This window comes from Podarcis bocagei, assembly GCF_964188305.1.
Source record: "Podarcis bocagei genome assembly, chromosome: 4".
NCBI classification, from domain to species: Eukaryota; Metazoa; Chordata; class Lepidosauria; order Squamata; family Lacertidae; genus Podarcis; species Podarcis bocagei.
Window position 1 is genome coordinate 75,862,948 of NC_138128.1, and position 23,276 is coordinate 75,886,223.

At 41.7% G+C, this 23,276-nt stretch overlaps 1 protein-coding gene and 1 long non-coding RNA gene across 3 annotated transcripts in view; one reads left to right on the top strand and one right to left on the bottom strand.

Annotated features, from left to right (window-relative positions):
- Window positions 1–23,276, bottom strand: part of LOC308585315 (uncharacterized protein) — a 472,994-nt gene that overhangs the window by 398,886 nt on the left and 50,832 nt on the right. The window contains exon 2 of the transcript XR_014007225.1: window positions 6,992–7,055. The gene's annotated coding sequence lies outside the window, so the exon portion shown is untranslated. The remainder of the gene's footprint in view (window positions 1–6,991; window positions 7,056–23,276) is intronic.
- LOC308585362 lies at window positions 529–10,302 on the top strand. Of its 2 annotated transcripts, none has more exons than XR_014007330.1 (4): window positions 529–675; window positions 2,787–2,937; window positions 4,462–4,539; window positions 9,914–10,302. It is a non-coding gene; the product is annotated as an uncharacterized lncRNA (long non-coding RNA). The 2 variants fall into 2 exon arrangements; XR_014007331.1 differs by lacking the exon at window positions 9,914–10,302 and adding an exon at window positions 4,950–5,183.

A 23,276-nucleotide genomic window follows, 5' to 3' on the forward strand; every position in this document is an offset into this window, starting at 1 on the left:
AGATAAAATAAAATAAAATAAATAGATAAAAATAGATTAAAAAAAAATAAAAAAAATTAAAAAAATTCCTTCCAGTAGCACCTTAAAGACCAACTAAGTTAGTTCTTGGTATGAGCTTTCGTGTGCATGCACACTTCTTCAGATACACAGCAGATAGATAGGAATCTTGGCCGACCTCCAGACGTAACAGAGCAAGGCACACAGACCATAGTACTTCTTCCTCTGTGGTTTTATCAAGATGTTGCTTAGATTGCAGTGTTCGACTTTGATCTTAACCTTCTCCCTGTCACAGGCCATTTGTGTGCATTCTCCTAGCCCAGTAGGATAGACAGTGGTTATGCTAGGATTATTAGACAAGGGTAATAAAGGATTTACGTAGGAACTGGGTATAGGGTTGGCACAAGAGTCAATTAAACGTGGCCACTTGACTGCCTGTTATTTACCCTGGTCAAATGCTGTCAAATATTCCACAAAGTCAAAAATGTTACTGTGGTTTGAAAGCTGTTTTTAAAAATCATTATGGTTAGCAAGAACAGAAATATCACTTGCCTCCTAACCCTAGAGCAGTCGGGGAGGAAACCTGCAGCATATCACAGGTTTTCCTGTTGTTCACCACCTGTGGTAACTTCAGACATCTAACAGGAACAGGGCCAAAAGCAACTTTCAGTGGCAAAGGTGAGTTATTAAGACCACCCATAGTTCCATCTTCTTGCAGTAGGAACCAGAGACTCTCTATGTGACCTCACTCTGTTATTTGCTTTATTTCTGTTTTGCTTTCTGTTTTTTTCTTTTAAAAATGCTGTTATTCGAAGCTACCCCGGTGTTTCAGGATACAGATTTTTGGTCTAGTTCAGACATTATGGCAAGCTATATTTATCATAACTTGTGACAAGAGGAAGAGAATTGGTATGTGGGGGGAAAGGAGAAGGAGGGGGGCACAAAAATCTGAGGCACTGCCCTGATGGTCAAACCTATTTCATGGTTTGGCCATGAAACAGACATGGAGCCAATACTTCATGCACCTCTGCTTTTTATGAATTGCCCTCATTTACATTTTCATCTAAACCCATTTCTACCAGGTTCCCTTACTGACTTCTGTGACAACACACACACACAAACTTTTCCTACCTCAAAGTTAGATTTCATTTGCACAGCCATCATAAATTGCTAGCTATTCTGGGCAGGATTGCACAGTTACCTTCACTGATGAATAATCATATCCACAAGAGTGGTTTGATTTGCAAAATGAAACTGTCTGCTCTTAGACGTTGCATTTATATTTTGACAGTACAAGTCAACACATGGTAAGTTTTGCCAAGTTAAGCAAGGACACAGGTGACATCAGGGCCTGCTTCAGTCATACTGTTGCCACTGCCACCCTCTGGGTCAACATCACTTCTGCCCTGTGGAAAAGAACACCTGAGGCTGTCTCCTGCTTAGTGGGGCTGGTTGTTTTGTGAGTATGTGGTTTTAAATGCGAACCTAGCTAACACAGACTTTCTAAAACAATAGAAGAACAGATACACAGCCATCATTTGGAATTCCTGCTTCTCCAAATGTTGCAGTGTAGCTCTCCAGCCAAGTAAGATGTACAAATATGCAGATACTGAGGGAAAGTGATCATAAAAATGCATATGTTGGGGGAAATAATATATAGAATGCATTGCAGGAGGGAAAATTGCTTTGCAAAAAGTATAGTAGGCAAACTTGCGTAAAAACGAGTCTAGTAAGAAACATTGTGTTTTATATATTTTAATTTGATGTTGCGAACCACCCTGAGATCTATGCACAAAGGGAGGTATACAAATTTAATAAACAACAACACCCACATTAAAATGCTGATGAATTTTCATGAGGACTTCCTCCCAAAATACTTATGTGGAAATGAGGAGAACTGAATTTAAGAGTAGAAAAATGAGAAACCAAAATTGACAAATCTGCCCACTCCTAGTTGTTAGACACTTTGTGGACTCTAGTTGAAAAGCAGGGTAGAAATCTACTAACTAAATAAATAACAGCATGAGGCTGAGGCCCCAGGAATCTCCCCATTCAGTTAGTAGCAGATGCAGCCAAGTAGGTTTGTGTGTAATAGCAAACATCTTCAGTTTGTTACCACCAACAAGGCTCTGTAATTTTTTAGTACAAATGCAGGTGGAGGCAATCCAATATTTGGTGATAAATCTAACACCCCACCCTCAGAGTATACCAAAATAAGAGAAAAGTGCCACAACGCATCACAAAATAAAATGGGAGTGAAATTATGATGTGTCTGGGGAGCCTGATATTGGAAAATCATTTGCTTTAGTCACTGATAATGTCAGTAATGTGAACGTAGCATAAGCCATAACTGTGGACAAACATATGCCTAATTACTCCAATTATAATACACATCCCATAGCCGAAACCTGCTTCTCAATTATTAGATAAATCTAGGCAAGCTGAAAGTACCTACTAGAGCTATTATGAAATGTATGAAGCTGTTCAGTCTGCAACTGCAGTGCTGGATCCAAAAAAAGAAAGAAAGCAATGCTAAAAATAAAATGGTAACTTCAAAACTTTCCAGGTAGACAAAGTGGGGAGAAGGAGGGATTACATCTTCAGGACATTAATATAAGAAAGGAGCTTCTGGACAATGACAATTGCAGAGCTTAAAGTGCATATTTCATGGCAGCCAATGAGGATAGCTTCTGAGGTCCTTTCTAAACTTTTAAGAGACTACAGAGATTGCTTCTGCAATCAATGTGACTAAATCAAAGCACACTCATAAGAAATTCCTCAATTTATAGCCAAGATAAAGCCAATTGTCTTTGAGAAGCTAAGTGCCATCTGTACTCAGAAGCCCAGAAGTTGTGAAAGTGAAAATCTTTACTATCCGATGGGAAGAGCTTTGCTGCCAATCAATGCATCTACAGCTTCCAACACACATCAAGCTTCAAAGTAAGAGTGCTAATGATAACACTGGGAGCAGCTGGTGGGCTGGGGAAGAGGCACTTACCTGTCCTCCCAGAAGGGATAAGGTGGTGGAGAGGGCAATGGGGTGAGAACACACTAGCAGGAGCACTGGACTGGCTCCACTGGGACAGTTGCACTGACCTCACCACCCTCTTGCCCCCCACCCTCTCAGTAAACAGCAGTGACTTACCTGCTACAGTGAGGGGGGAAAGTATTTGATCCCTGCTAAATTTGCTCGTTTGCCCTCTGACAAAGAAATGACCAGTCCATAATTTTAACGGTAGGTTTATTGTAGCTGTGAGAGACAGAATAACAACAGGGAAACCCCCCAGAAACCCAGAAGACAAAAGTCAGAGATTGATGTGCATTATAATGAGTGAAATAAGTATTTGATCCCTTTGCAAAAGATGACTTAGTACTTGGTGGCAAAACCCTTGTTGGCAATTACAGAGGTCAGATGTTTCTTGTAGGTGGCCACCAGGTTTACACACATCTCAGGAGGTATTTTGTCCCACTCCTCTTTGCAGACCCTCTCCAAGTCAGTAAGATTTTGAGGCTGACGTGTAGCTACTCGAACCTTCAGCTCCCTCAACAGATTTTTCGATGGGATTAAGGCCTGGAGACTGGCTAGGCCACTCCAGGACCTTAATGTGCTTCTTCTTGAGCTACTCCTTGGCCGTGTGTTTTGGGTCATTGTCATGCTGGAATACCCATCCTCGACCCTTTTTCAATGCCCTGGCCGAGGGAAGGAGGTGCTCACCCAAGATGTGACGATACATGGGCCCGTCCATCGTCCCTTCGATGCGGTGAAGGTGTCCTGTCCCTTTAGCAGAAAAACACCCCCAAAGCGTAATATGTACCCCTCCATGTTTGACAGTAGGGATGGTGTTCTTGGGGTCGTAGGCAGCATTCCTCCTCCTCTAAACATGGCAAGTTGAATTGATGCCAAAGAGCTCGATTTTGGTCTCATCTGACCACAACACTTTCACCACTTCTCCTCTGGGTCATTCAGATGTGTATTGGCAAACTGCAGATGGGCCTGTACATGTGCTGTCTTGAGCAAGGGGACCTTGCGAGCTCTGCAAGATCTCAGTCCTTCATGGCGTAGTGTGTTACTAACTGTTTTCATGGTGCCCTGAGATCATTGACAAGTCGTCCCCCCCCCCCGTGTAGTTCTGGGCTGCTTCATCACCGTTCTCCTGATCATTGCAACTCCACGAGATGAGATCTTGCATGGAGCCCCAGACCGAGGAAGGTTGACAGTTCTTTTGTGTTTCTTCCATTTGCGAATTATTTGTTGTTGTTGTTGTTTAGTTGTTTAGTTGTGTCCAGCTCTTCGTGACCCCATGGACCAGAGCACGCCAGGCATTCCTGTCTTCCACTGCCTCCCGCAGTTTGGTCAAACTCATGTTAGTAGCTTTGATAACACTGTCCAGGCGAAAATATTCCACAAGCTTATAGAGATAACTGTAAATTACTCATGCAAACAACCCAATCCACATACTGCAGAAGGGAACAACATCATCAACAACAACATCAGGAGCAACTACATCAAAACCTTCTTGTGCATTTTCGGTAGAAGAGCAGGTGAGAATTCTTGCTACTAGCATTCTCTCTCTCTCTCTTTCTCTATCTCTCTAAGGTATGTGGAATTCTTGATCTGGAGGAGCATTCAATTATGCAATCTATTGCCCACATTCTCAAGCAGTATGTCCCCAGGAGAGCCATAGCACAAGATTCTTCTGAACTTATAAATCAACACTCAGCGTACAGAGATTCTGATATTACTGTGACGTTTTGATGTGTTTCCAAATATACTTCTGGTATTTTTTTTATCAAATGCCTCTCTGGGATACTCATTTTAATGAGAAAATTTGTGCTGTATGGATGATTAGCAAAAGCTGAACTAGGAAGCATGCATAGGATTTGTGCTATTTTAAAAAAATAAAAATGATTTTTTCCCTTAAGCTTTCATTTTTCTTTATGAACAACAATAGAGAGAAGTTTCAGGACCATCAATTCTGAACACTCTGGGTCAGGCCCTGACATTTGGTAACTGCTGTGGAAATCTGTGGGAGCCAAAAAAGACTTGCATTTTCATTACAGAAAGAGCTTTCAGCCCAGTACCTCATCCATTCTAGTGTTGGAGAACAGTTGATGCTCTGAACTGAAATCAAAGGAGAACACATATCCAACTGACCTCTCAGGGTGCCCTGTGACAGTCTTGAATAAGTCCCTGAGCACAATGATCTTAAAGGTGTACTGAGGGGGTGCAGCAGACACCACCAACCCCAAGATGGAAAGTTCTAAACTGGTAAGACAGACTCTTCTAGAGGGAGGTTTCAATGTAGCAGCCGGCCATATTGGATTAGCATTTGGCCTTGCCCTTGAAGTTTAGCTTCAGTAACTTCCCATTGGTCAAATATGTCTAAGTCGGCCTTTTAAGACTAAAAGAGAAAGCCTGTTGGATCAGACCAAATAGAACTGGATGCCTTTAAATGGTGAGCAAACCAATTCAAGGCGCACTAAGCTGCCATTAGTAATGGCTAATAATCTTAACTGCTGTATGCTACTACCTCCAGTATGCCTCTGAACAGCACTTGGTTGGGAAGAACAGTGGGGAATGGGTTCTGTGCTGGTCCTTCTTTTGGGCTTACTATACCCTCTGCTTGGCCACTTTGGGAAGCCAGGTGCTGAACCAAATAGTTCTTTGCATATACTTTATGGCTTGCCTTGTGATATAATTTTGATATTACAGCTTGTTTGTAAATTCATTTATGAGCAAAATTCCAATTATCTGTTTTTCCTGGGATGCCATAAGGGGCTGAGAAAGCTTCATCTACAGCATGACAATACTTTAGTTTCACCATCACTATAACCAGTGCTTTTTTTCTTCATGGTGAGTGCTGGCACCTTTTTTACTATATATATTAATTTACACTAGGCTCCACTACTAATATACACATTTTGGTGTGCAATTTGGGCTGTCTACCATACAGTGGTACCTTGGGTTATTATTATTTTTAAAATAATTTTTATTGAATGATTTTATGTTACAAAAAACAATACAGCCATACTACCACTAAATATAATTAATAAATAAAAATTACATACATCAATATTTCGTTTGTTATTTGTTATTTACTGTCTTATTTCCTACCAAACATTGCATACAACAACACGCATATGTGCAGACACCCACACACCTACACCCGCACACAATATGATAATAATGAAAGTAAAATTTTCCCCCTTTTATCTTCCAAAATCTTTTCTTCAGCTTTGACTTTCTGCCAAGTCCCTTTGCATATATTTTATATTACATTTGAATGTACACAAAACAATAAACCTTTCTATATAATTTTTCTAATACATTCTGAAAACATAATAAATCCTTAATTGTTGTCCACCTCCTTTTAGTTCCTTTATTACTCAAATGCTAGCACGAAGGCAAAACTATTATTGTATTTTTGAACATATCTTCTATAACCATCCCATTTTTCCACAAATTTTTGCTTTGAGTTTCCTCTGAGTTTACTAGTCAGTTGAGCCGTCTCCACCAATTCCTGTAATTTGATTTGCCAGTCTGTTATTTTTGGATCCTCGTGATCTTTCCATCCCTTGGCCACTCTCGGGTTACATATGCTTCAGGTTACATACGCTTCAGGTTACAGACTCAGCTAACCCAGAAATAGTACCTCTGGTTAAGAACTTTGCTTCAGGATGAGAACAGAAATAGTGCTCCGGTGGCGCGGCAGCAGCAGGAGGCACCATTAGCTAAAGTGGTGCTTCAGGTTAAGAACAGTTTCAGCTTAAGAACGGACCTCCAGAACGAATTAAGTACTTAACCCGAGGTACCACTGTACACATTTTGGGGGAGCAATTTCCCCTCATAGAATGCATTTTGTATATTATTGTCCCTAACACACACATTTATATGCACAGTTTGCATTTCAAAATTTGGAAAAGTGCAAATTTCAAAAGACAGCTGTTTTTCAGTTTGCATATTTTTCGGACAGTGAACATTAACTAGGTTTACCTTTAAATGCGAACTGAATAGAATTTCTCCTGCACTCCCTCTACTTGCCAATGTTCAGCTAATCCTGCAATGAGAAAAAAAGAAACAAATCAATGGTCGGTGCTTAGCTAGCTTTTCTTTTCTCAAGACCAGGAACAAGGAAGTTAGTTAATGCAGACAGTGTTAATTAAAGTACAGAGCTTGCTAGTAAAGATTCCGTTTAGAAGAATTTCTCAGTATAGGGCATTAAAGCATGTGATTATGTTCTTGTTTAAGGAAGAGATATTCTGAAAATACGGATTGTTTTAGCCTCTGCATATTTGTTTTAGGAACATCCAGGAACTTAATGGATTATTCATGGAAAGGGAATTGCAGGGTTTTCAGCTAGTCAAATAGTTTATGAGCAGGAGCACCATAAACTCCAGTTCATCTTCTAGGCGAGTGAGAAGATTTCATTCTGGCACCAATCTACACACACTCAGTGTACCCTCTCATTCAAAGTGTCACCCTAACCTTCAAGCATGGATGGGGAACCTCTGACCCTCCAGGTGTTGTTAGACTATAAGTCCCATCGTCCCTGTTCTTTGGCCATGCTGGCTGTCACTGGTGGAAGTTAGAGACCATCAATATCTGTTTCCCCATTCCTGCCTTAGAAGTTGGCTATACTATGGGATGCAATTCAAGTACATAGCTGGAGTACATAGGTAGATTCCCATCCTTTGTAGCTCTGTTTGTACCCCATTCCCAAGAAATCCAGGGAAGTCTGGAAATGACTGCAGTCACTGTCTTCTGTCTAGCACCTCATCCTGATCTTCTTCCATACTCTAAGCCTCTTTCAAAGAGTTAGGGGCACCTAATTTCTCCTAACCTATGGCAGTTTATACATTCCTACTGAGCATAAAATTAAAATGCTTGAGGAGATGGATCTTTGCACACTCTGATATGAACTAATCTGATCTCCCATATTCACATGCTATCCTCCAGATTCCCCCTTTGTGAATGTTCCAATTAAGATCTCACCTCTAAAGACATTTACAAATGTGTATTTTGAGAGAAGCTAGATTCAGAAAAATATTCTGAAATAAATGTTAGCAAGCATTTGTTTAAATATGTACTTCATTCATTTTTTTAAAAAAACAACAACTACAGTTTAATGTAGAAATAGGATGAAGCAGAAGCAGACTGGTTCACTTTCCTGCTGGGATCTCCTTTCTACATAGTGATCCCAAGTCCTTACTCAGCAATGGGCAATTAGTGTGTTCTGCTGTGGCTATTCCAACGTTTGATGTCTGATTGTTAGGTTTTTAGTGTTGCTCACTGACACAAGACCTTGTGGTAGGGCAAGTTTGGCAGGATAAAACCCATAACATCTTAGAACAACTTTTTCCCCCAGGACCCTGACTCATAACTCATTTACTTGAGGTATTCTCTGCTGCTCTCATTGCACACATCATGGCAGTAAGCTTGTCCTGTTTAGACAGTAATTATGCAGCTGGAAAGCTGTGTGAAGCTGCTTTCCTTTTCGCAAGTGTGTGCAATGTGAGAGCCATATAACTTTCCTTGGAGAACTCATTAAAGATACAGAGCAAAGCAGCCTCATAATCATCTAAGAACCTAGCATTAACCTCAGTACACACCTGTGATGTGTAGGTGAATGAGGCCTTAGAAAAACATCTTGAAAGGGAAAAGGACATTGGGTGTCCTTAAAGGACCGAACTAAACTTTACAGAGAGACACATGCAACTATATCATTTCTCTGCTTGCCATTTATCACCTTCAAACAGCCCTCCTCTACTGGAGTTCCAAAGCACATGTTGGTCCCTTTAGGGACTCTGACTTGGGAGAAAGCTGCTGGGGAGGGATTTGGAGCATGAAAACAATTGACAGGGAAAAGCGTTAAGCACCCCTCTCTCTCCATCATTTATCCTACCTGAAAGCAGCCTTTCCTATTTAAAAAGGGCAGTTGGGATATGGTTATGTGCATCTGTGGAAAATGGCTAGTTTGGCCTTTCTTCGCAAGGAGTTTTCACTTATTTTCTTAAGAACATAAAGGTTGGCTTAAAGGTTAAATCATTTCACTGTTTGTACTTTAGACAAAGCACTTGTATTTCTGCAATCCTCATTTCACCTGCATCTTAAATAATTTAACGTAAGAACTGTTTACTTTATTTCATTTCATTTGGAAATCCAATAGCATTGCAAGCACACTGTAAATTAGACTGCAGTCATTAAAAGGACAGGTCAAAGATAGATTGGCAATAAAATCAAAACATATAGTCATATTACAGTAATAATAGAAGTATTAGAACTGTCTGACACAGGATAATTAATGCCAATTTTGGCTTACACAATTTTATGTGCCTGATGTTAACACCATCAAACAACAAACACATCAAGAATTAAGTGATGGACTACCACTGCAATGTATGAGATTTAATTTCTGGAACACTACAGATTATGTGGTGCAAAATCCAGCAGCTATCTAGAAATGGAACATCCCCGGCATTACAGCAGCTTGCTTTCTAACATTTCCCTAGATATCAGTTCAGAATGAAGATATGAAATCTGGAAACCTGAATGGGCACCAATGCCAATTTGAGATCCCTTTAATATGCTTCTGGTTTTTGCTATTAAGATTTAGGAAGTGGTGGGTGTAGTCATATGCCTGTGCATTTTTGCATTTATTTATCACACGTCAGTGAGCTCAGGACTACATACCCTGGTTCTATCCTCCTATATCCTCACAAGCACAATTACCCTATGTGGTAAGTTAGGGGGAAGAGAGGGTGACTTTCCCAAGGTAAGCACCATGCTTGAGTGGGGATTAGATTTTATCAATCCAAGTATGGCACTTGTTTTACCACTTTTTCTTTTCTTTTTTTGCTGATTTGTACACATATTAATTGGTTGCTTTGTCATTTCTTCTCCCCCCGCCCTCCCAAGTGTAAATGCATCGTCCTGCAACGGAGCAGTTGTCATGCACAGAATTAGGACAGAGGTAGCATGGCAGGACTGGGGATAGTTAATCTGAACAGGGAGCTAGAAGCATTTCAGGCTCTGCAACCTACATGGACAGAACCTAATCTCTATAGCTCTTGACATCGGGACTGCAAGCAGCAAGCAACAGATCAAGCAAAGTGACCATCGAACACTGTGTACCACTGCCTCTTTACTTATAGCAGGGGTGGCTACCTTGTGGTCTTCCAAATGTCGTTGAACTACAACTCTCATAATCCCTAACTATTGGTGATCTTCACTGGGGCTGATAGCTGTCCAAACATCTTGTGAGCCACAGGTTGACCACTCCATGCCCTATGGGATCTCAGAGAAAATCTTTGATTTCAAGGAACTCTTGAGTAAATATGTCTTGTGTGTGTATATATATATATATGTAGGTTTTGGTGTCTTCGGGTGTCTTCCCGTGTAAGAGTTGGAGTGTCTAGGCGACGTTTCGACGAGGTCTCACTCGTCATCTTCAGGCTGGTGCTTTCGGCTTCTTGTTACTAGAACAGAGCAGGATCTCAGTGTTTGAGTTCCTATAAATACTGTTGAGGGGGTGTGGTGTATAGCCTCCAACGTTCTGGGCAGATAGGAAGTTCCTAGGTTAATGTGCCTTTTCTTCTTATGTTCATTAATTACTTGAGGGATATCTTGAGTGATTACTTGAGTGATATTCTGAGTACCACTTAGGAGGGTCATTAGGTGTGGATTAGTTGCTAAAGCTTTCGTGTCTTGACCTCTTGACCTTGTGAAGAGTTTTTCTGAGAAGATGGCTGTACTGCACTTAGTTGTGCTCTGGCTTGGCTTCGTGTATAGGGGCGAGCTGTGGTTTTGTGCCCTGTGCCAGCCAGATCTGTGTAGGGATTGCAGGGGGGTGCAGCATCCGGAGGTGCCACTATGGTTTGGCTACTGGATGGTGTCTGTAATTTATCTGTGGAGAGGGTCTGGGTTTGGGTCTGGTGTGGTTGATTGGAGATGGCGTTCTGTGTGCCTCTGGTTCTGGTGTCGGTTTTTGTGGGGAGGGCTAATTTCCAGATGTCTGGCAGGCGGGACGTGTCGTCACGCTTGTTCATGTTGTGAGGGTGTTTCTCTATCTCGATGGCTTCCATGATTATTCTCTTGTGGTGATGTTCCATGTTAAAGAGCAATTTGGAATCTGCAAAATTAATTTCGTGTCCTGTTTCTTTCATGTGTTGGTAAAGAGAGGAAGTTTTTTCTTCTTTTTTGACGGCATTCTTGTGTTCTGCGATACGTGCATTTATTCGTCTGTTTGTTTGTCCAATGTACGTGGCTGGGCAGACTTTGCAGGGTATTTCATAGACCCCTTGGTTTTCTAACTGGATTTTATCTTTTGGGTTTCTGAGGATATTGGCTATTTTTTGGTTGGTGCAAAAGGCTGTTTTGATATTGTGTTTATGGAGGATTTTGCTAATTTTATCTGTAGTGCCCTTGATATAAGGAAGGAGGGCCATGCCATTGTTTTCTTCTGTGTCTTGGTTTTTGGGGGGTGTTTCTTTTTGGATTAGCTTCGTAACCCTGTTTTGCTGGTATCCGTTGGCGATTAACACATTTGAGAGATTCTGTAACTCAGTTGTCAAGTGGTCTTTGTCAGCCAGGCGTTTGGTTCTGGAGATGAGAGTCTTGGCTACGGAGTTTATTTGTGCAGGGTGGTGGTGTGATTGTGCATGTAAGTAGCGGTTGGTGTGTGTTTTTTTCCGGTAGATAGTGTGTCCTAGGGAGCCATCAGGTTTTTTGTAGATTAGGACGTCAAGGAAGGGAAGTTGGTTGTTGGCTTCTATTTCCATAGTGAATTGTATTTTGGGGTGTAGGCTGTTGAGATGTGTGAGGAAGCTATCTAGTTTTTCCTTCCCGTGTGGCCAAATTACAAAGGTGTCGTCAACATATCTGAGCCAAAGTTTGGGTTTGTGTTCTGACTTGTCTAAAGCATTGGTTTCAAAGTGTTCCATGTACAGATTTGCGATGACCGGTGAGAGGGGTGATCCCATAGGTGCTCCTTCTATCTGTTTGTATCTTTGTCCATTGTGGATGAAGTACGTGTTGGTTAGGCAGTGGTTGGTCAGGTCCAGGATGTATTCGGGGGGATTGTATTTGTTTTGAATGGCTGTCAAGGCTTCATTAATGGGCACTTGTGTGAAGAGAGATACAACATAAATATAAAAACAATATAAAAACAGATCCCACCACCTATCTGGAAAAAACCACCAAATCCAAAATAAAAGCCTCTCCTATCAGTGAAGAAATCCAGCTAAGAATCATCCCCAGAGAAAAATCATCCAGATGCCCCAAACTCTACGGTCTCCCCAAGATACACAAAGAAGGAACACCACTCAGACCAATAGTCAGCTCCATAGGCTCACCTCTACAAAATCTCGCTAAATTTCTCGCTAAGCAACTTCAGCCCTATGCAGAATCTATCGCTTCACACGTTACAAACTCCTTCCAGTTCATAGAAACAATAAAGAAGCAAAACCTACATCCCGATGACCTACTTGTGAGCTTCGATGTTGTATCTCTCTTCACACAAGTGCCCATTAATGAAGCCTTGACAGCCATTCAAAACAAATACAATCCCCCCGAATACATCCTGGACCTGACCAACCACTGCCTAACCAACACGTACTTCATCCACAATGGACAAAGATACAAACAGATAGAAGGAGCACCTATGGGATCACCCCTCTCACCGGTCATCGCAAATCTGTACATGGAACACTTTGAAACCAATGCTTTAGACAAGTCAGAACACAAACCCAAACTTTGGCTCAGATATGTTGACGACACCTTTGTAATTTGGCCACACGGGAAGGAAAAACTAGATAGCTTCCTCACACATCTCAACAGCCTACACCCCAAAATACAATTCACTATGGAAATAGAAGCCAACAACCAACTTCCCTTCCTTGACGTCCTAATCTACAAAGAACCTGATGGCTCCCTAGGACACACTATCTACCTGAAAAAAACACACACCAACCGCTACTTACATGCACAATCACACCACCACCCTGCACAAATAAACTCCGTAGCCAAGACTCTCATCTCCAGAACCAAACGCCTGGCTGACAAAGACCACTTGACAACTGAGTTACAGAATCTCTCAAATGTGTTAATCGCCAACGGATACCAGCAAAACAGGGTTACGAAGCTAATCCAAAAAGAAACACCCCCCAAAAACCAAGACACAGAAGAAAACAATGGCATGGCCCTCCTTCCTTATATCAAGGGCACTACAGATAAAATTAGCAAAATCCTCCATAAACACAATATCAAAACAGCCTTTTGCACCAACCAAAAAATAGCCAATATCCTCAGAAACCCAAAAGATAAAATCCAGTTAGAAAACCAAGGGGTCTATGAAATACCCTGCAAAGTCTGCCCAGCCACGTACATTGGACAAACAAACAGACGAATAAATGCACGTATCGCAGAACACAAGAATGCCGTCAAAAAAGAAGAAAAAACTTCCTCTCTTTACCAACACATGAAAGAAACAGGACACGAAATTAATTTTGCAGATTCCAAATTGCTCTTTAACATGGAACATCACCACAAGAGAATAATCATGGAAGCCATCGAGATAGAGAAACACCCTCACAACATGAACAAGCGTGACGACACGTCCCGCCTGCCAGACATCTGGAAATTAGCCCTCCCCACAAAAACCGACACCAGAACCAGAGGCACACAGAACGCCATCTCCAATCAACCACACCAGACCCAAACCCAGACCCTCTCCACAGATAAATTACAGACACCATCCAGTAGCCAAACCATAGTGGCACCTCCGGATGCTGCACCCCCCTGCAATCCCTACACAGATCTGGCTGGCACAGGGCACAAAACCACAGCTCGCCCCTATACACGAAGCCAAGCCAGAGCACAACTAAGTGCAGTACAGCCATCTTCTCAGAAAAACTCTTCACAAGGTCAAGAGGTCAAGACACGAAAGCTTTAGCAACTAATCCACACCTAATGACCCTCCTAAGTGGTACTCAGAATATCACTCAAGTAATCACTCAAGATATCCCTCAAGTAATTAATGAACATAAGAAGAAAAGGCACATTAACCTAGGAACTTCCTATCTGCCCAGAACGTTGGAGGCTATACACCACACCCCCTCAACAGTATTTATAGGAACTCAAACACTGAGATCCTGCTCTGTTCTAGTAACAAGAAGCCGAAAGCACCAGCCTGAAGATGACGAGTGAGACCTCGTCGAAACGTCGCCTAGACACTCCAACTCTTACACGGGAAGACACCCGAAGACACCAAAACCTACATTCCTGTACCCGTGAAAATCTACGAAAGCATATATATATATATATATATATATATATATATATATATATATATATATATACATCTTTTAAAAGCTCATGGACAATGACTCCAGTAACCTTGCCTAACTGCCTGTTTCAGCTTTTAAAGTGGCAGATGCCAAATTCTACAATATTCACACTTGACAGGACACCTGTGTATTTTGTACATCATTATGAAGAACTGGCTACAAAAAAGGGAAATGAACATCAGCCCCAAATCAACTGCTTCCCAATACAATGTAGATACTACTCCATTGTCCGACATGTGCAATTCATATTTCATCTGTAAGGATGCTGTGTTTTGGAACTGAAGGAAAACTCAGAAAGAAAAAATGCTTTTATTGGGTAGTACTTGTCTGCTGGAAGAGAAAGAGGAGGTGGGGGAGGGAGAGAATGCTGTATGGAAAAATAGAACAGCCTGTGTATGTGTCTGAATGATTCCAGAGGAAGTTGCCTCAAGGAGGCAGGAATGATTACTTCTAAGTTTTCACTTAAAGAAGAAAATGACATCAAAGGCCAACACAAAACAGCATGCACACACATTGAAGAACAAAAAGATTTCAGACTACTACTGCGCGAAACTCTCAGTTTCTTTGGCAGAACTGCCCTGGGAACAGAGCACGACCCTGTCACCTCAGGGATACCTCTAGCTAACCTCTAGCTCAAACCTTGGTGGCAGGAGTCAAACAACACAAGCACTTTGATTTCATGTGATGTGAGGTAGACACCATGCAGGCACTACTGATCAATTATCAGACTTCTGGGAGGCTATACTTAGGAGTTTAGCATTTTGCACCCATACATAATTAAAGTTATATCATGAAAACAACAGAAATATAAATATTGGCACATGAGCAGCCTTCCACTGTCAGTACTGTGCCACACTATTTTCTTCATCTTCTGTAAACACCACACTCGTCTTTGAATATCACACCACTTTCTTTGCTTTCTTCAGCCAAGCCTCATTAACTCAAAGTACATAATATTTTCCATACAAAGCTAAATGCATACTTGCAGCCCTCGGCTTGTATTTTGCTGAATTTACCCCAAAACAGAATGACTTCAGGATTCCTCTTCTTCATTTAGTGTGATATCTTCCAGTCATCCTTATCATTCAATGCTTCATTTTACTTACTGGTCAACTTCCCATTTCTCAACTTCCCATTTCTCTCTGGAAATTTCACTGGGGAGTGAAGGGCATGTTCAAAGGAAAATCCACACAGATAACTGTGGAAAGCTCTGATCTTTCTCTTTATATTGCTAATGGATATTAAGTTGGATTTAGTACTGCATTTTCCTCAAATAAAACATTTAGAATCCATTTTTAAAAATTTAAATAAAAAAACCCAAACTCCTGCTTTTCTGTTGCATGCAAGTCCACTGGTCCACCTTTTAAAATCTGAGAATATATCTTTGACATGCTTCTATTTTATTTGGCAAGACTCATACTCTGTTTCACAAGCACTGAATACTGTATCTTTGCTCTTCTTCATTCCTGCCTGGTACCTAGTCAGAAGGAGTACCAAAGTCCTGCTCCTTCTCCCAAGAACAGCAACTTAAATCATTCAAAGCCACACATAATTAATTACATGCGCAATTAACAAAAAATGTAATTTGGTTCTAAATGGCCAAGATTGCCAGTTCCTCTCTTTGTTCTCTGCTTACCCTTATGGCATTCCACCTGAACCATGGAATGCCTGCTAAATCCGGGGGGGGGGGGGATCACTTCCCATCTCAGCTCATTTTCTCTCACTTAATGAAAATGGGGCCACTCCCACACTTCCTCTCCTATGGAATGTACCAGTGGTGGTGATTACGTCAACATTCATATTGAAGATCCCATCATTTCCTGAACAGTAATATGGAATACCTGGTATCCTGTTCTCCTAGTCCTGCATAACTTAAGCAAGAGGTCAGGCAAAAAGCAAGTGATGATTCCCACAGCTGTGGGTCCTGTCTCCCCGAATGTACCAAGAAAAATGGGGAATGAACATGGAGCATTTGGCCGAGTTGTCAAGACTGGCTAGAGGGAGACATTTAGCAGACCTGAGATAGCTGGAAGTATGAAAAAGGAAAGAGAGTAGCATAATGTGAAGATTTATATAACCCCCACACCATAGAAGATGAAATATTGAAGAAAATGTCATTCATATATGCAAAGTATCATGTGTTAAAAAGAAAATGAAGTAATCATCTTTCTGATTAGCATAATTCTGTTGTCTAGTGAACTTCCTTGGTGACCCAACATCCAAATCCCTAACTCCAGTTATCTTTCTTGAAAATGTTGCAGTGCGATAGCAAAAACTTATTAAAGAAATGTAATGCTAGGGATAAATAAAATAGTTTTAAAATACCCGAAAACAAAGTTTAGCAGTAAACTACACGGAGAAAAGAAAAGAAAAACTAATTCCAGGGAACAAATACATGGCCAGAAACTATACCACTGATAACAGGGTAGACAGCGCTCCTAGCATATAAATAATCACATTAAGAAATACAGAGAAATGCTGGCGAAGCAAGAGGATGCAAATACAAGTTGAAGGCAAGATAAACCAACCAGCATTTCTAGCAGTGGTGGCGGGGGAAGTGGGCAGCAATATCCATGAAGCATCTAAATTGTCTTGGCTTCTAAAGGCAATGTGTTCCTCTGCTGACATCTTAAATGTCATGTTTCAAGGACAGTAATCTGGTGTTTTGACATCATTCAGAGACATGAGTCTGAGGGCCTAAGGAAACGTTTTGTGCACCTTCCCTGATACCTTTGGAGGGGATGAGGGCAGCTGCTTTTGAGGACACAATTTGGATTGGAGAAGCAGTGAGTGAAGGGTCTTTAACCCGTTACATATCTGTCACATCTCCACTTGGAATCCCCCACCCTGAATTTGACCTAATCTTGGTTCCAAATACATGTTCAGAAATGTAATTGGGAGTGCCATAGAGTGGGAAGTGAGGTGTCAGGATAGCAGGAGTCCTCAGGTGAACACAAACTCCTTAAAGGTATATGGCCACCACATGCTAAGATTAACAGACCAACAGGAGGCCAACTTTGGGAAATTAGCTGCAGAAAACTCCCAGGGGAGGAAAGGCACCACAGCACTCCCTCTCTGCTGAAATCCCCCACTAGGAAAGGAAGAGGGGGAAACTCTAAAAAAGTAGCTTCCATTATCCAAGAGGTCCAAAACACCAGCATCAGAAAACAGGCAATTTCCCAATAACTCAAACAAAAGATAGCAAATATACAAAGATCCTGCAACCTAATGCAGAGGGAAAAATTTAAAAGATGAACCAAATGAGAATTTTAGGAACATTTGCACACTGACCTTGGGGCTTCAGTATCAAGGATGGTAAATCACGGGGCAAGGATGGTAAATCACTAGCAGCTACAAATTGTCTCCTGGTTGCCACTATCTGTCCCATCCCAGGCCTAATTCAAACTCCAGATCATTTTATATTACCTCCTTGTAGCATCTTGCCCCCTGGCATAGGTCTTGTATCACCATCATATTCTATTACAGTCATCTTTTCTTTGCTGGCCTTTGAAACATTGCACATATGAGTACAGGACTTTTTATGTGACAGCTATGTAGAAAGATGGCAGTGGTGACACAGTGTGGCCTAAGGAGTTCCCATGAAAGTTGCAGGAAGCACTCAGTGTCAGTGGCTTCTAGGGAGGACTCAAGCATATATTTGAACAGACTTGTACGTCTGGATCCAATTTGTGCCTGTTTTACTGTTTGACTCTGGCCACAAACAACAACTTTTGAGAGCTATGCAGTGGAGGCACCAGAAATCCCAAATGCTTTAAACGTTGGTGAAAGCCAAGTCCATGGGCAAAGAGCACACAAATTTCTATGATGAGGAGTCTTTGATGTACCTTGAAACTAGAAATCTTTCATCAGACACCAAGATGAAAAGAAATTTAGCAAAGAGTGGGAAAAATTTATAGAGTACCTTAAAGACCACTGTAGATATTTAAAAACCTTAGCAGGATTGTTATAACACTTATAATGTAATAATACTAAAGATAAAAAAGGATATAAAATGAATTTGAAAAAAGTAGATGCAATAGAAAGAGTAGATAAATATTGGAAACCAGGGGTGGGGGGAAGTCCGGGGAGTCAAGTAATCTCAGATGGGCAAAAAATGAAAACGATTTAAATATATAAGAACATTGTTTGAAAAATACTTTTTAAAAAAAGAAGAAACTAGAAATCTTTCATGAATTCAAACTTTCACAAACTAGCATAGAGATGGGAACTTAGTTATTGACTGGAATTTGTATTTCCCAAATATTCCAGCACCATCCTCAGCTCAAAAGGCATTTCGAAGTGTGCTTTAATTGTGCATATTGATACATTGTATGTCTAGAAATGTGCATTTTGATATATATTTATATGCAATTTTCATTGTGTGCATATTTTTCACATATTAATTTAAAAACAGAACAGGAGGACTCATGGTAAACACATGCAAAAGTGACATGGACAAGAAATAGGTATCTAGACATCAGTTTGGTACCCAAAGCCAATGAATTCTTGGAGGAGTGGCTAGAACCCCCTATGAATCAAACTGACTGTCCATAACCCATCCTTCACCCTGGAATCCCTACCTGAGATGCTAAAAAGGCCACCAGGAAGCTCCTTGGAGGTATAAGGAGTACAACACTCTGAACCAGAGTCTGGCATAGGGCTTCGGCAGTCATCATCAGAGCCAAGCACAAAGATGTACAGACTAAGTTGAGCAATCCTGAAATAGTGCTGACAGCTACAATAAGAGGATATCTGCAGTACTTTGCCATTCACTCTAAGCCAAATTGTATTTCAAAGTAATTCAACCTTCATGGTTATTTAATCCCATACTTCCTCTTCAAGGTGCAAATTGATTTCAGCGGTGTGGATTAAAATATATATATTAACGGCACACTGGTCAAAGTCTTATTTGAACCCTTTGGTGGAATTCTTAAGTCTAATATGAAACAAAATACATTTTGTCCTTCATCAGTTCTACTGCACATGAAGAGGCTCTGTATACTTTTAAAGTTAAAACAATATGATTTATATACTATATGGCCTTTAAAATAATAAGTGAAAGCAATTAACTGGAGGATATAAATCTTGTCTTAATGACAAAACCAGTAATGCATTTTATGATAAATGGTCTGGAAATGCTATCAGTTAGTAGTTGCGTGTTGCATGGTGCTTTTTCACTAAATATCCAATCTTGTTGAAATTATATTCTTTTAACACTTGAATAATCTTTGCAGATTAGCCTGGTGGATTCATCTTTATTCTGATACAACACAGAACCACACAAAAAAATTGTGCACCCATTTTAGTTAAAAGAATAGATGCACCTGTTGAGGGGGAAAATGTTATTCTAGTCCCACTATCATATGAGAACAATGGATAATTAAAATGACCCGATTTTGTCATTTTCAGTATTGCTTTGGAATTTCATCATTTGGCATTATTTTGAGCATTAAATATAACGACAAAAGGATGTTCTGAAAATAATAGTATCAATGTATTATGGCTACGTAGCACTATAATTACAGGCTTTTGAAATCCTTTTACTGAGATAATATAATCAATGCAATAGAATAATAATACATTGAATGATGATAAAATATGAAAGAAAATTAAGAGGGTGGAGACCTAATTCTATGGGTATGTAGCAACACATATTGAAGATGAAAGCAAACTGATGGAAATGTTATTGTTTTAAGGGTCACCTATTAGCATTCAGTACATCATAACCTAATCTGCAAGGCAGAATTATGCATTCTAGCATGGTGAACGCTGCAAACTGAAATTGATAGGCTCTTTTAATTAATTGTAGCTACAGCCCATCCTTCAGAAATGTATGAACAGAAAGAGCAAGGCCACAATCCTGCATGAGCAGAGCAATCCTAAATCGGCATGAGGAATGCAGCAGGGCACAAACCAGAGCCCCAGAACCACCATCAGGGCGTAGGAAGGGGGGTGGGGACGGTCCGCCCTGGGTTCCATCATGGAGGGGGGTATCAAAAGAAACAATTACTGCCCTACTATGGCGGTTCAGAAAAAAACTTTTTTTAAAAAATGCCTGCTCCAAAGGTCTTATCTTACTACACTAGGGATTATATAGCTATATCTGAAATTTCATGCAAATCAGTTAATATCTTGACCCTCCTCCATGAAAATACAGTGGTGCCCCGCAAGACGAATGCCTCGCAAGACGAAAAACTCGCTAGACGAAAGGGTTTTGCGTTTTTTGAGCTGCTTCACAAGACGAATTTCCCTATGGGCTTGCTTCGCAAGATGAAAACGTCTTGCAAGTTTGTTTCCTTTTTCTTAAAACCGTTAATACCCAGGGTGCATTGCTTGAAGAGGTGCAGTTGTGACTTGACTTCGAGGAGCAACTCATAGCATGCGGTGTGGTAGCCTTTTTTGAGGTTTTTGAAGATTTTGGTGATTTTTGAAGCTTTTCCAAAGCTTCTTTTGCAGCCATTTGGTAAGTTAAACTTTTAAAACTTTTTTTGGGGTTTTAGGATTTTGGGTTGGGGTGTTTGGAATTCAAGGACTTGGTGTTGGGGAGGGGTTTGCAAGAATCTGGAAGCTTGTGTGGTTTTTTTCTGAATTTTTATGATTTTCTGTGACCATTGGGCCACTCTGCTGTTTTTTTAAAAAATTTCTGGATTTGAATTTCTGTGTGGTGGGTGGCTGGGGGAACAGTTGGGGAGGGGTTTGCAACAGTTGGGGAGGGGCTGGGGAACAGTTGGGGAGGGGTTTGCAATTTCTGTGTGGTGGGTGGCTGGGGGAATAGTTGAGGTTTTTGAAGACTTTGGTGATTTTTGAAGCTTTTCCAAAACTTCTTTTGCAGCCATTCGGTAAGTTAAACTTTTAAAACTTTTTTGGGGGTTTTTGGATTTTGGGTTGGGGTGTTTAGAATTCAAGGACTTGGTTCTGGGTTTGAATTTCTGTGTGGTGGGTGGCTGGGTGCTTTTGAATTTTTTGGATGTGAAGCACTGATTTTTTGATTTTTTGATTTGGGTTTGCGAAGGTAGTAGCTGTGCTGCCATGGGACCCAAGAAGACTGCTGCTGCAGAGGCCGGCGAGGGGAAGAAGGTGAAGGTTACGCTGGAAATGAAGAAGGAGATCATCCGGAAGCACGATGGTGGAATGCGTGTGACAGACCTCGCCAGGGAGTACAGGAGGAATCCATCGACCATCGGGACCATCCTGAAGATGAGGGAGAAGATCCTTGCGACTGATGCAGCCAAGGGAGTCACCAGGATCGTGAAGAACCGCCCAGCTGTTCTGGAGGAGGTGGAGAAGTTGCTGCTCATCTGGTTAGAAGAGAAGCAGCGTGCAGGGGACATAGTGACTGAGGCCGTCATTTGTGAGAAGGCCAAGGCCTTGCACGCAGACCTCGTCCAGGAACAGCCAGGAACCTCAGGTGAGCCAGAAGTCTTCAAGGCAAGCAGAGGCTGGTTTGACCGGTTCAAGACAAGATCTGGAATCCACAGTGTGGTCAGGCATGGAGAGGCTGCCAGTTCTGATGTTTCTGCGGCTGAAGACTTTGCAGCGGAGTTCCTAGAGGTTGTGAAGACGGAGGGCTACGTTCCACAGCAGGTCTTCAACTGCGACGAGACCGGGCTGTTTTGGAAGAGGATGCCCAAAAGGACTTTCATCACACAGGAAGAGGCCAAGTTGCCTGGCCACAAGCCCATGAAGGACCGTCTGACCCTGCTCTTCTGTGCCAACACAAGCGGCGACCTGAAGATCAAGCCCCTGCTGGTGTACCACTTGGAGAACCCACGGGCCTTCAAGAAACACAAGGTTGACAAGGAGCAGCTGAGTGTCATGTGGCGATCCAACAGTAAGGCTTGGGTCACACATGTGCTGTTTGTGGACTGGGTCAATGTTGCTTTTGGCCCTGCTGTCAAACAGTACCTGCTGGACAACGACCTGCCGCTGAAGGCTTTGCTTCTGATGGACAATGCTCCTGCTCATCCTAAAGGCCTTGAGGAGGACTTGTTGGAGGAGTTCAGCTTCATCAGCATCATGTTCCTGCCACCTAACACCACGCCACTGCTCCAGCCGATGGATCAGCAGGTCATCGCCAATTTCAAAAAACTCTACACAAAGGAGCTTTTCAGGCGATGCTTCGGGGTGACTGATTGCACCACCATCACCCTGCGGGAATTCTGGAAGGACCACTTCGACATCGTCACCTGCTTGAAGATGATCACCACGGCCTGGAACGGGATCAGCCAGAGAAATTTGAATTGCGCTTGGCTCAGCCTGTGGCCGGACTGTGTGGCACCAAGTGACTCTGATGCACCAGAGTCAACAGTGGTGCAGGACATTGTTGCCTTGGGGAGGACCATCGGCCTGGAGGTCACAGAGGAGGACATCAGCAAGCTGGTGGAGGAGCACGACCACGAGCTGACCACCCAGGAGCTGGTCGAACTGCAGGCAGAGACTGCGCAGGAGCAGGCCTCGCTGTAAGAGGAGGAAGCAACTGAGGAACGGCTGTCCTCCAAAGAACTGAGGGACATTTGCCTGAAGTGGAAGGATGTGCAGGCTTTTGCACAGCGGCACCACCCTGACAAGCACGTGGCACATGACCTTGTGAACACTTTTGATACGAGGGTCATGTCGCCTTTCAGGGAGGTGCTGAAAAGGCAGATGAAGCAGCAGACCATGGACAGGTTCTTCAGCAAGAAGCAAAGAGTGGAAGAGGAACCTTCTTCGAGTTGTCCCCCAGAGTCTTAGAAAATGTACTGTACACTTTGTTGATTTTTAAATGTTTTTCTGTCATGTTTAGAAACTTAATTTATTGTTCCTTCAATTTTTGAAATGCTCTTTACAGTATGTGTGACTTTAAAGAGCACTTAATAAACTCTTGTTGTACCAAATTTGGCTTTGTTTGGACTTTTTTTGACCATAGGAACGCATTAATTGAATTTCAATGCATTCCT